This window comes from Pristiophorus japonicus, chromosome 1 (genome assembly GCF_044704955.1).
Source record: "Pristiophorus japonicus isolate sPriJap1 chromosome 1, sPriJap1.hap1, whole genome shotgun sequence".
Lineage (NCBI taxonomy): Eukaryota > Metazoa > Chordata > Chondrichthyes > Pristiophoridae > Pristiophorus > Pristiophorus japonicus.
This window is the reverse complement of record NC_091977.1, coordinates 387751765-387765354: the sequence shown is the minus strand read 5'-3', so window position 1 is coordinate 387765354 and position 13590 is coordinate 387751765. Positions and strand designations below refer to the sequence as shown.

The window sequence follows — 13590 nt, the reverse complement described above, 5'->3', positions numbered from 1 at the left end:
ACATTGCCTTTTCTTGCTAAGGCTTTTGTTTGACTGCAGTACACAAACATTAATTTAGCAAAAGCCAAGAGAGGCAGAAGTGGAAGAGGCTTTTAATAGAATTTAGCTTTTTGTTCAACATGTTTTTAAAATTTGTTTTAAATGGTGATTGGTAGCTCTACTGTGCCTATCCCGGGTGGGAATTTTACATGTTTGTGCCTAAATGATGGGTGTTTGAAGGCAGTTCAAATGTGGAGGCCATCACAGGCAAGTCCAATTCTGTCCTTATCCTACCTGCGTTGGCAAACCATTTGTTTCAACCTGAGCCAGGGAACAGAGAAGGAATTGGTGGCCAAGCATCAGATATTGTGGTGGGGCTGCAAACAATGGCTTAAATGTTCCCAATGTTTAACTGGAGGAATTTTTGGCTCATCCAGGATTGGATGTCAGACGAACAATCTTGACAACTGAGCAGCGGTGAAGAGGTAGAGGTGGGTGTCAGTCAGTGTACAGAAAGCTTGGAACTAATAGTTGGATGCTGTTTGGTTGTACTTTGTGGTCATTATTGTGCAAACTAAAGATAGGAACATGGGCAAACTGTCAAAGACTAGTGATAATTGATGGAGGTTAATCTCTACGCGTATTCTGCTAGGAGAAGCAACAAAGTCATCATGCTAGTTTTCTTGAAACACAGAGAAAGCATAGCAATCATTAATAAATCTGTGAAAAATAATTGACATGGGCGGTGATATGAAGAAATATTTTCTGAATAGACCATATATCGAGTGGGTATGAAAAACTGACGTTCCTGAACAATGTTATTGTATTATTTATAAACGGTGTCTGTATGCGCTTCAATAGTGTGATGTCACATCCGCGGTAATTATATGCACATTTGTTTTGCATTTGTAGTGTATATATACAACTGTTAAAATATAGGCTGTTGGAATGTTTTGCCTTGCTGTGCTACACAACCTACATTTCCCGTCCTGGCTACTTTGCTGTACTCCCACCCTGTGTGTGCTCGGATTTGGTTTAGAAAATATCGTCACCTTAAAGCACCAACATTTTGAAGATGATTTCAAGTTTTCACAAGAAAGATTTTATTAATAACTAAAGGTAATGTGTATCTGAGTAGTCAAGTTACATTTTCATTACATTGGTTTGGTTTAATTGCTGTGGCTATTTATGTATCTCTAGATTACATTGTAATGCATTCTTTGTCCAGCTGTTGTTTTGTCTAATATGTTCCCACAGTTCTGTTGGTGGAAAAATGACCAATGTCATACTGAGTTGAATTGACGACAAATTACACGAGAAGACTATTTATATTGAGAACAACATACATGCACTACTGTAAGTAGTGTAAGCTTTCTGTTGACCGTTTTCTTATAGGCCATAAAAGGACTTTTACTCTACCTTGGCTGCCTATTAATATTTGTATTTAAATCTTTCACCTCTTCAATCTATTTCTTGCAATTTCTTAAGTCTTTGGCAAACTGAGAGAAGGAGTAGTGTAGATCTAGGGTTGAGGGACTTCAGTTATGTGGATAGATTGGAGAAACTGGGATTGTTCTCCTTCAAGCAGAAGAGACTTGATAGGGGTTTTCAAAATCATGAGAAGTCCAGATGGAGTAGATAGAGAGAAACTGTTTCCACTAGCGGAAGGGTTGAGAACCAGAGGACACAGATTTAAGGTGATTGGCAAAAGGTCCAAAGGCCACATGAGGAATAAAGTTTTTTACACAGCAAGTGGTTATGATCTGGAATGCACTGCCTGACAGGGTGGTGGAGGCAGATTCAATCGTGGCTTTCAAAAGGGAATTACTTGAAAGAACAACAACAACAACTTGTATTTATGTAAGCACCTTTACATAGTGAAACATCCCAAGACACTTCACAGGAGTATTATAAGGCAAAAATTTTGACACCGAGCCATATAAGGAGAAATTAGAGCAGGTGACCAAAAGCTTGGTCAAATAGGTGGGTTTTAAGGAGCGTCTTAAAGGAGGAACGCGAGGTAGAGAGGCGGAGAGGTTTAGGCAGGGAATTCCAGACCTTAGAGCTTAGGGCCCAGACAACAGAAAGCACGGCCAGCAATGGTTGAGCGATTATAATCATGAATGTTCAAGTGGGCAGAATTACAGGAGCGCAGATATATCGGGTGGGGGGCAGGTGCGGAGGTTGTGTGGCTGAATGAGATTACAGAGATCAGGTGGTGCGAGACCATGGAATGATTTGAAAATAAGGTTGAGAATTTTGAAATTGAGGTGATGCTTAACCAGGAGTCAATGTAGGTCAGCGAGCACAGAGGTGATGAGTGAGCGGGACTTGGTGCGAGCTAGGACTTGGGCAGCCGAGTTTTGGATCACCTCAAGTTTACGTAGGGTAGAATGTGGGAGACCAGCCAGGAGTGTGTTGGAATAGTCAAGTCTAGAGGTAACAAAGTCATGGATGAGGGTTTCAGCAGCAAATGAGCTGAGGCAAGGGCATTGACGGATGATGTTACGGAGGTGGAAATAGGCGGTCTTAGTTATGCTGCGGATATGTGGTCGGAAGCTCATTTCAGGGTCAAATATGACACCAAGGTTGCAAAATGTGTGGTTCAGCCTTAGACAGATGCTCGGGAGAGGGATGGTGTCTGTGGCTAGGGAACGGAGTTTGTGGCGGGGACCAAAAACAATGACTTCGATCTTCCCAATATTCAATTGGAGAAAATTTCTGCTCATCCAGAACTGGATGTCGGACAAGCAGTCTGACAATTTAGAGACTGTGGAGGGGTTGAGAGAAGTGGTTGTGAAGTAGAGCTGGATGTCATCAGCATATGTGTGGAAACAGTTTTTGGATGATGTCGCTAAGGGGCAACATGTAGATGAGAAATAGGAGGGGGGGGACACCAGAGGTAATGATGCGGGAGCGGGAAGAGAAGCCGTTGCAGGTGATTCTCTGGCTATGATTCGATAGATAAGAATGGAACTAGACGAGTGCAGTCCCATCCAGCTGGATGGAGAGGCGTTGGAGAAGGATGGAGTGGTCAATCGTGCCAAAGACTGCAGACAAGTCAAGAAGGACGAGGAGGGATAGTTTACCTCTGTCACAGTCACAAAGGATGTCATTTGTGACTTTGATGACAGCAGTTTCGGTACCGTGGTAGGGGCGAAAACCTGATTAGAGGGTTTCAAACGTGGAGTTGCGGAAAAGATGGGCACGGATTTGGGAGGCGACAAGATCTTTGGAGAGGAAAGGAAGGTTGGAGATGGGGCAATAGTTTGCAAGGATGGAGGGGGTCAAGGGTTGTTATTTTTGAGGAGAGGGATGATGATGGCAGACTTGAGGGAGGGGGAACAGTACCTGAGGAGAGAGAACTGTTAACAATGTCAGCTAACATGGGAGCCAGAAAGTTGGGTGGTCAGCAGTTTGGTCAAGAGTCGAGAGAGCAGAAAGTGGTTTTCATGGACAAGATGAGCTTGGAGAGGTCATGAGGGCTGATCGGAGGGAAACTGGAGAAAGATGTGACTTCAGGTATAGGGCAGGGGGGATCCTCGAGGAAGTTTTGTCCGGTGGGTTAGGAGAAGGAAGGGAAGTGGCAGAGGCGGCTGAACTGATTGTCTCTAAGAGAAGTCCATGAACTTCTCACATTTGTTGTTGGAGGTGAGGGTGGAGGAGATAGGGGAGAGGGTTTTAAGAAGATGGTTAGCAGTGGATAATAGAAGGGTTTATCTTTGCATTCCAGAATGATTCTGGAATAGTGAGCAATTTTAGCAGACGAGAGCAGGACCCAATAATGTTTTATGTGGTCCAGCCAGATCTGGCGGTGAATAGCTAAACCAATTGTCCGCCATATCCGTTCAAGTCTGTGTCCCTTGGACTTAAGGGTGCAAAGATGAGGGCCGTACCAGAGGGAACGGCCAGGGTGAGTGTGTAATTTTCTGTTTGCAATAAAATATTAAGCTGTGATCAGGAATTTTTCACCCTCATCCAGTTTCATCCAAAATCTCCGTTCCTGAAAAGATACAGTTCCACAAGTGCTGTGGAATTCTCCAGTATTTCACCAAAGTGCCTATTCCTCAAACGTGTCTAGACAGTGAATATCAGAGGGTTATTCAACCATGAGGGGCATTACAAGACTGACTTAATCCTCTCACACATTCCAAAACAGATTACTGGAGAATAATCAAAAGCTGAAACCATTTCTGACTTTTTCCCTTCTCTGACCTGGAGACAGTGAGGTCAACTGTGGTACCCCCCATCATTCCTCTGAAATCAGCTAACTCCACACATTGGAGATTAAATACTGCATCATCTTGCTCTAAATGTTTTGGTATCATACCACATGAGGTATTTATCCACTGAACCACCATCGTAGCTCACTTAGGTCAATATTTATATATGCTGCGGACAGAAATAGCTAAATGGCAAATATTTGTAGCACGTGCCACTTAATCGGAAATTTAATCTGAAAACTACATTTTACAGAAAAATGAGTAAAGTTATATTGTCCCATGGTCAAACCTGATAGTTTATCAAACCTGACAGTTTATTGTTATGTTATGTTTGGTTTATAATTTTGTACTTTAAATCTCATGCAAAGCAAGTGGAATCCTATGCTAACACCAGGTAAGAATTTATCTAAAAGTTGTACTATGTGTGTACATTCCAGTATCAGTTACTTGAGAGCAATGGCTGATTTCTTTCTCTATACTGGAGATGCTAAAGCCAATGTAAACAATTATGGGACAATTATTTGCCAACTCTCATCAATATTCAGGCACTGGCTTTCCTTATGAGGATATCTGTAAAACAATTTAACATTCCTTTAGAATTTCTGTAGGATCACTATCAGCATACTCTCTACACCACTCGACCAGCTCCGTTGAGCAGGCCACATTGTCCGCATGCCCGACACAAGACTCCCAAAGCAAGTGCTCTACTCGGAACTCCTACACGGCAAGTGAGCCCTCGGTGGGCAGAGGAACCATTTCAAGGACAGCCTCAAAACCTCCTTGATAAAATGCAACATCCCCACCAACACCTGGGAGTCCCTGGCCAAAGACCGCCCTAAGTGGAGAAAAAGCATTCGAGAGGGCTCTGAGCACCTTGAGTCTTGTTTTCTGTATGCTCTTGGCGACAAGTGCAGGCAGCGGAAGGAGTGTGCGGCAAACCAGACTCCCCACCCATCCTTTCCTTCAATGACTGTCTGTCCCACCTGTGACAGAGACTGTAATTCCCATATTGGACTGTACAGTCACCTGAGAACTCACTTTTAGAGTGGAAGGCAAGTCTTCCTCGATTTTGAGGGGCTGCATATGATAACTTTCTACAGCATCATCACAAAAAGGTTACTCTACTGTTTATTCTCAGAAGCTGCCTTTACATTTTAAGACTGACAAGACTATTTTACTATTCTGACAATCTGTTCTGGAATGTGTGTGAGGATTAAGTCAGTCTTGTAATACCCCTCATGGTTGAATAACCCTCTGATATTCACTGTCTGGACAAGTTTGAGGAATAGGGCCTTTGGTGAAATACTGGAGAATTCCACAGCACTTGTGGAACTGTATCTTTTCAGGAACAGAGATTTTGGATGGAACTGGATGAACAATTAGAGGAGGGGAAAAATTCTTGATTGAAGCTTCCCATTTTATTGCAAACAGCTTGCTATAGACAGAGCTAAGTGATCCCACAACCAACTGATCAGGTCACACCTCTGCTGTCCAACCACATCCATTGGGTTTAATGGTGGTGGACAATTAATCAACTAAAGGGGGGGAAGAGGAGGCAGCTCTATGTACATCCCCATCTTCAATGATGGCAGAGCCCAACACGTGAGTGCAACAGACAAGGCTAAAATGTTCGCAATCATTTTCATCTAGAAGTGCCAAGTGATGATCCGTCTTGGCCCCTTCCTGGGTTCCTACCGTCACAGATGCCAGTCTTCAGCCATATCAACAAATGGCTGAGCACACTGGACATTGCAAAGGGTATGGATCCCAGCTGCAGTGCTGAAGATCTGTGCTCCAGAATTAGCCACGGCTCTAGCCAAGCTGTTCCAGTACAGCTATGACACTGGTATCTACCCTAAAACATGGAAAATTTTCCAGATATGTCCTGCCCACAAAAAGCAGAAAAAAATCTAATCCGGCCAATTGCCATCCTCATCATCATCATTATCATCATAGGCAGTCCCTCAGAATCGAGGAAGACTTGCTTCCACTCTTAAAATGAGTTCTATTAATCCTATTAGCCTACTCTTAATAATCAACAGTGCTATCAAGTGACTCTTGCTCACCAATGCTCAGTATGGGTTCTGCTAGGGCCACTAAACTCCAGACCTCATTATAGCCTTAGAACATAAGAACATGATAAATAGGATCTGGAGTAGGCCATTCGGCTCCTCAAGCCTGTTCCACCGTTCAGTAAGATCATGGCTGATCTTCTACCTCAAGACCATTTTCCTGCATTATCCCCATATCCCTTGATTCCCTTAATTTCCAAAAATCTATCGATCTCTATCTTGCATATACTCAACGATTAAGCTTCCTCAGCCCTCGGGTAGAGAATCCCAAAGATTCACAACTCTCTGTGAGTGAAGAAATTTATCCTCATCTCAGTCCTAAATGGCCGACTGCTTATTCTAAGACTGTGACCCCTGGTTCCCCAGCTAGGGGAAACAACCCCCTGCATCTACCCTGTCAAGCCCCTTAAGAATTTTGTATGTTTCAATGAGACATATAGGCCTTGTCTACTCAATCTCTCCTCATAGGACAATCCCACCACCCCAGGAATCAGTCTGGTGAACCTTTGTTGCACTCCCACTATAGCAAGTACATGCTTCCTTGGGTAAGGAGATCAAAACTGTACACAATACTCCAGGTGTAGTCTCACCAGGGCCCTATATAATTGCAGTAAGACATCTTTACTCCTACTCAAATCCTCTTGTAATAAAGACCAACATACCATTTGCTTTCTTAATTTCTTGCTGTATCTGCATGTTAACGTTCAGTGATTTGTGTACAAGGACATCCAGATCCCTCTGATCACCAACATTTCCCAATCTCTCACTGTTTAAAGCATACTCTGCTTTTCTATTTTTCCACATTATATTCTATTTGCCATGTTCTTGCCCACTCACTTAGCTTGTCGATATCCCCTTGAAGCTTCTTTGCATCCTCCTCACAACTTGAATTCCCACCTAGTTTTGTCTCATCAGCAAACTTGGATATATTACAGAAAATGCTGGAAATACTCAGCAGATCAGGCACATCTGTGAGAGAGAAACAGAGTTAACGTTTCAGGTCAATGACCTTTCGTCAGAACTGGAAAGAAATCAGAGATATAACCGGTTTTAAGCAAGTGCAGAGGGGGGAGGGGAGGAAATATCAAACGGGAAGGTCTGTGACAGGATGGAAGGCAGGAGAGATTAAATGACAAAAGGAATGATGGTGCAAGGAAAAAGGAGATGGTAATGGAACAAGTAAAGGAACAAAAGATGGGTCGAGAGGAGGTTTAAATGGGAATAGCAGAATCATCAACAGTTGCTGTCAGAAAAAATGGAGACAAAGGTTATGGTCTGAAATTGTTGAACTCAATGTTGAGTCCAGAAGGCTGTAAAGTGCCTAATCAAAAGATGAGGTATTGTCCCACGAGCTTACATTGAGCTTCGTTGGAACAGTGCAAGAGGTCGAGAACGGAGTGGGAGTGGAGAGGAGAATTAATGATGACAGACAACCGTAAGCTCGCGGTCACGCTTGCGGATTGAATGAAGGTGTTCCGTAAAGCAGTCACCCAATCTGCGTTTGGTCTCCCCAATGTAGAGGAGATTGCATCATGAGCAGCGAATACTGTATATTAACTATGAGAAGTACAAGTACATCGCTGTTTCACCTGGAAGGAGTATTTGGGGCCCTGGACGGTGGGAAGGTAAAAGGGCAAATGTTGCATCTCCTGCGCTTGCATGGGGAGGTGCCGTGGGAAGGGGAGTGGTGATTGAGGAGTGGACCAGGGTTTTGCGGAGGGAACGGTCTCTTCGGAATGCTGAAAGGGGAGGGGAGAGATAGATGTGTTTGATGGTGGGATGAAGCTGGAGGTGGCGGAAATGGCAGAGGGTGGAAGGTGAGGACAAGGGGAATCCTATCATGGTTCTGGCAAGGGGGGGAAGGGGTGAGAGCAGAAGTGTGGGAAGTGGAACAAAAACGGTCAAGGGCCCTGTGAACTACGGTGAAGGGGTATCCTTGGTTGAGGAAAAAGGAAGACATATCGGAAGCACTGGTATGGCGTCATCAGGACAAATGCGATGGTGATGGAGAAACTGGGAGACTGGGATAGAGTCCTCACAGGAAGCAGGGTGGAAGGAACTGTAGTTAAAGGTAGCAGTGGGAGTCAGTGGGCTTATAGTTAATATTGATCGATAGCCTACCCCAGAAATGGAGACATAGAAGTCAAGGAAGGGTCGGGTCAGAGATGGACTATGTAAAGGCAAGGGAAAGGTGGAAATTGGAAGCAAAGTTGATTACATTTTTTAGTTCGGGGCGAGAGCAGGAAATGGCACTAATACAGTCATCATTGTATTGGAAAAAGAGGTGAAGGAGGGGACCTGAGTAGGACTGAGACAAAGAATGTTCCTCATATCCCACGAAAAGGCAGGCAAAGCTAGGGGACCCATATGGGTTCTCATAGCAACACCTTTTTATTTGGAGGAAGTTACTGGAGTCAAAGGAGAAGTTGTTCAATGTGAGAACAAATTCAGTTTGGCAGTGGTGGTGGCTGGGGACTGGTTGAGCCTCTGTTCAAGGAAGAAGCCGAAGGCATTGTAAGAGACAGAGAGAGACCTGGGGGTGTACGTACACAAGTCTTTGAAGGTGGCAGGACAAGTTGAGAAGGCTATTAAAAAGATACAGTAACCTTGGCTTTATAAATAGAGCCATAGAGTTCAAAAGCAAAGAAGTTATGCTAAACCTTTTCTAAAACACTCGTTCGGCCCCAGCTGGAGTATTGTGGCCAATTCTGGGCAACACACTTTAGGAATGATGTCATGTCCTTGGAGAGGTTACAGAGAAGATTTACTAGAACTGTACCAGTGATGAGGGACTTTAGTTATGTGGTGGGACTAGAGAAACTGGAGTTGTTCTCCTTAAAGCAGCGATGGTTAAGGGAGATTTGATTGTTGTGTTCAAAATCAGGAATGGTTTTGGTTTTGATAGAGTAAATAAGGTGAAACTGTCTGCAGTGACAGAAGGGCGCACAGATTGAAGGTAATTAGCTAAGGAACCAGAGGAGACATAAGAGAAAATGTTTTAATGCAGCGAGTTGTTTAATCTGAAATGCGCTGTCTGAAAGGGTGGTGGAAGCAGATTCAATAATAACTTTTAAAAGGGAATTGGATAACTACTTGAAGAGGAGAATTTTGCAGGGCTATGGGGAAAGAGCATGAGAGTGGGAGTAATTTGGTAGCTCTTTCAAAGTACAGGCATGCTGGGTTGATTGGCCTACTTTTGTGCTATATCATTCTATGATTCTAATAGGGATTAGGGGAAACAAATGGCTGGAGTCATAACTAGCACAAGGGAAGGTGGTTGCGGTTGTTGGAGGCTAATCATCTCAGCCCCAGGACATCACCGCTGAAGTTCTTCAGGGCGCCATCCTAGGCCCAACTTTCTTCAGATGCTTCATAGAGAGATTATCGATCATAAAGTCAGAAGTGGGGTTGTTCACTGATGATTGCACAGTGTTCAATTCCATTTGCAATTCCTCCATGTACGCATGCAGCGAGGCCTGGACGATTTTCAACTTGGGCTGATAAGTGGCAAGTAACATTTGTGCCACACAGGTGCCAGACAATGACCATCTCCAACAAAAGAGAGTCTAACCAGCTCCTCTTGACATTCAATGGCATTACCATTACTGAATCCTCACCTTTAACATTCTAGGGATCACGATTGATAAGAAACTTAAATGGACCAGCCATGTAAATGCTTTGTCTACTCGTGCAGGTTAGAGGCTGGGTATTCGGCGGCGGGTGGCTCATCTGACTCCCCACATCTTCTCCACCACCTACAAGGCACAACTTAGGAGCGTGATGGGATACACATTACTTGTCTGAATGAGTGCATCTGCAACAACACTCTAAGCTCAACATCATCCAGGACAAAGCAGTCCACTTGATTGACAGCTCATCCACCACCTTAACATCCACTCCCACCACCACCGGCACACCGTGGCTGCAGTGTGTACCATCTACAAGATGCACTGCAGCAACTCGCCAAGGCTTCTTCGGCAGCACTTCTTAAACTGGTGATCTTTACCTCATAGAAGGACAAAGCAGCAGGCGCATGGGAACACCATTATCTTCAAGTTCCCTTCCAAGTCACAAACCATCCTGACTAGGACGTATATCGCCATTCCTTCATCGTTGCTGGGTAAAAGTCCTGGAACTCCCTACCAAATAGCACTGTGGGAGTACCTTCACTATGGTCTGCTATGGACCACTATGGACTATAAAGATGGGAGCTGACCACCACCTTCTCAAGGGCAACTAGGGATAGGCAATAATTGCTGGACTTGCTAGCGACACCCATATCGCTAATATTAATTTTAAAAACTGTGGCCTAGAGTTTCCACTAGTTTGCGTTGGTTTTACAAGCACAATTTGCCTGAAATCGACCAAACCAGCATAAAAGAAAGGAATTTTAAGAGCAAGTTACATCGAGCGTAAATCGAGTTTCCGCGATCTTTAATGTTGATTTAATAAAACATCACGCTGAAAGCCAGTCCTGCCCCTCCCCGCAGATCAAATTAATGAGCATGGCGAGTTTTGGCAATTGCGACTATTCGAGGAGCCTCTTCAAATTAAGCTAATTTTGTAGGTGCACAGGCATGATAAAGCACAGTTTAAAAGCTTTTAAATATTAATAAATACTAAGAAACTGACTAGTGTACATCAACAAAATTATAAATGGTTCAGTATCGGTTTTTAAGTTATTTTCTGTGATTTTAAATGAAGTTACTCCCAGGTGATGGACTTGCCGCTCTTATTAAAAATGCTTACTTTTTGTGACAAACCCATTTTCAGCTGCATTAATAAAACTGCACCAGGTTACCACTATTAAATATATCAAGGTGCTGTGATAGTGCAGTTAAGTTACTCCAGCTCTGTTGTATGAGGAATTAAGAAACAGCCCCATAATACAATCTTTAATATTGCATTATGTGGATTGGAGTTTATGGACTCAAAATTGGCCCATCCCTTTTTTCGGCGCACTCGCCAGAGATGCACCGCTTTTCTGCGTTGCAAAGTGCTGCGAAAAAATCACTCCCCACTTTGGCCGCTGTCCGGCATCTTCCGGGTCTTCGCGCAGCGTGGCCAATCAGGTCGGGGGAGGAGCCAGCGTCCTGCGCTGAAAATAGTGCCGGAACGTCTGCACATGTGCGTTGGAGTGTGCGTGCATGCGCAGTAGCTCCTCGCCCCCAGCCTCTCAGTGTGCGTGCGTGGGTCCCCATTATCATCATCATACCGGCTGCTGGTGTGTCCCGCCCCATCCCAGGCCTACCGCACAGGCCGGCCCGCTGGCTTCCCAGGCTGAAGATGAAGGTAGGGTAGGACTTCTATATTTTATTTGGATATTTTGAAAAAATGATGTAAATATGTTTTGTCTCTTGTGAATAGTGGTGACCATTTGTCAAGCCTATTTACCTGGTGCTATTGTGAAAGAAGAACATAAGTGACAGAGAAACACTGAGAGAATATCTTATTTATTGAAGTAGACTTTATTTAGATAATATGGGCTCAGTTTTGGCCCAGTATAATCGTTGCAAACAAATAGTTGTTTAAATTAGTTGTGAGATTATAGCAATTTAATTCAACTATCTTTACTTTTATTTTTGTAGTTTAAGCTTCCATGAATGCTTCAATTGTATAGTAAATTAACTTTGCAAAGTTTGTCATATGATGTCCTGTATAGCTGTTTGATCCTATTCACATTCTTTAGTCGTCATTAAGTTCTGCTGGTCTCCGATGTACCTACCTGCACTGATTTCTTAGCTCTCCGCAAGGGTTTTCACAAGTGGCCACATACGCTGACCTAAGTAGATTTGGAGTAACTATTAGCTGGCCAAAGTGGCCTAAATGGCCAAAATTGACATAGATGGCTGGTACACCCCCTTTTGAGAAAAACTAAACCTAAACTAAAAAAATCGTAACTAACTCACTTATATTGGCGCAAATTGAATGTGCAAAATGGTGATTTTTAAGATACTCCAGAAAAATCAAGTTGCTCCAAATAAAACGGGGCAACTCCTGACCAGTTTTGAGCCCAATGTTTCTATCAATCCCGAGTCTATCAAAAAGCATTCCAGCTCACTTAGAACAGCAGCAAATAGGCATGTGCATGACTCACGATGCCGCGTCTATGCAGCAGTGCTCTGAGTTTTGGAAGAATCCAGAGCATCTAGTGCGACTGGAGCAATATTATTCAAAATGCCTCAGGAATCGAGACTTTTGTCAGTGGGTTATGTGGAATCATGTCATAATACAGGATGCTGAATGTTAGATCTTTACTATAACCCTGATATGCCATGACAGAAACCACATAACCACTTTTTTGTGTGGCGCTCAAAGATTAAATTATAGAGAGGGGCTTTTACTTTTGATCCCATGCACCATGACATCATCTTAAGGGAGTATATAAAAATAATTTCCTCAGAACTACCCACTCACCTTAGCTTGTGGAGTTTGCCACTCTTTGATTTCTGCCAACACGGAATTGGTAGGTATGACTTCTGAGCCCTGGTGAGCTGAAACATGAGAAGATGTCGCAAATTAGCTGAAAAATTGAAACTGAAGGAGCAAATAAAACCTGAACTTCCACTTCCCCCGACCCTTTCCCATGATAGTCAGTTCCTGCCTTGCCTCTCAGCATTACATTTCCCACTCATTATTAAGTTCCTGATATCAGTTGGGTATTGGGGAAGATTAGGACCAGAGATCAGGTACTTTGCCAAAGGTAAGGAATAATTCTGAGAGCAAGTAAGCCCATGTTGCTCTTGATCATCATCTAATAGCCAGTTATATAGAGATGTTGGTACAAGCCTTGGAGTAGGTTGCCTGCCCACACTCTTGATTGACTCAGTGTGAACGAGGAGAGAGCAAGAGCTAGCACTGAACCATTAAATCTCCTATCTAGCCTTAGGAACAGTGTAGCAGCACTGACTACAAAGCAAGCCATTACGATATAAGGGCTTTAATTCTCTCTTTCTCCCACCCCCTCCTCCATTTTCTTCATCCTTCCTTAGTAGGTACTGGCTCTTGCTGAGATATAGTACCAGGGACACTTCATCCATCTGATTTTCCGTGTCTCCAAGTGTTGACAGAATATTTGCCTGTGTAGGGTATCGGACATCCTAATGCTGCCCTCATGTGAGCACTTGCTGATGTTTTTTCCCTTTCCAACCTGGGACACTACGGCCAGTTGTAGAACTACAATTGTCACCACGGTTGAGATCAGCTAAGCACAGGCTAGGAATTGAAGTAAGAAGTTTAAATCAGTTTTATTTTTTATAAATTAATGAATTGGGGGAGAGGTGAATGACTACTCAAGCCAAATGACATTTCCAGCT

At 43.5% G+C, this 13590-nt stretch overlaps 1 protein-coding gene across 6 annotated transcripts in view; it reads left to right on the top strand.

The window, feature by feature from the left end:
- Nucleotides 1-13590, top strand: part of LOC139274170 (ATP-binding cassette sub-family C member 9-like) — a 343814-nt gene that overhangs the window by 1232 nt on the left and 328992 nt on the right. Inside the window, exon 1 of one of the 6 annotated variants that reach the window (XM_070891228.1) lies at nt 1258-1335. The exons of the other annotated variants lie outside the window; for them this stretch is intronic. The gene's annotated coding sequence lies outside the window, so the exon portion shown is untranslated. Of the gene's footprint in view, nt 1-1257; nt 1336-13590 lie in introns of those variants that run through there. 6 annotated transcript variants of the gene reach the window in all.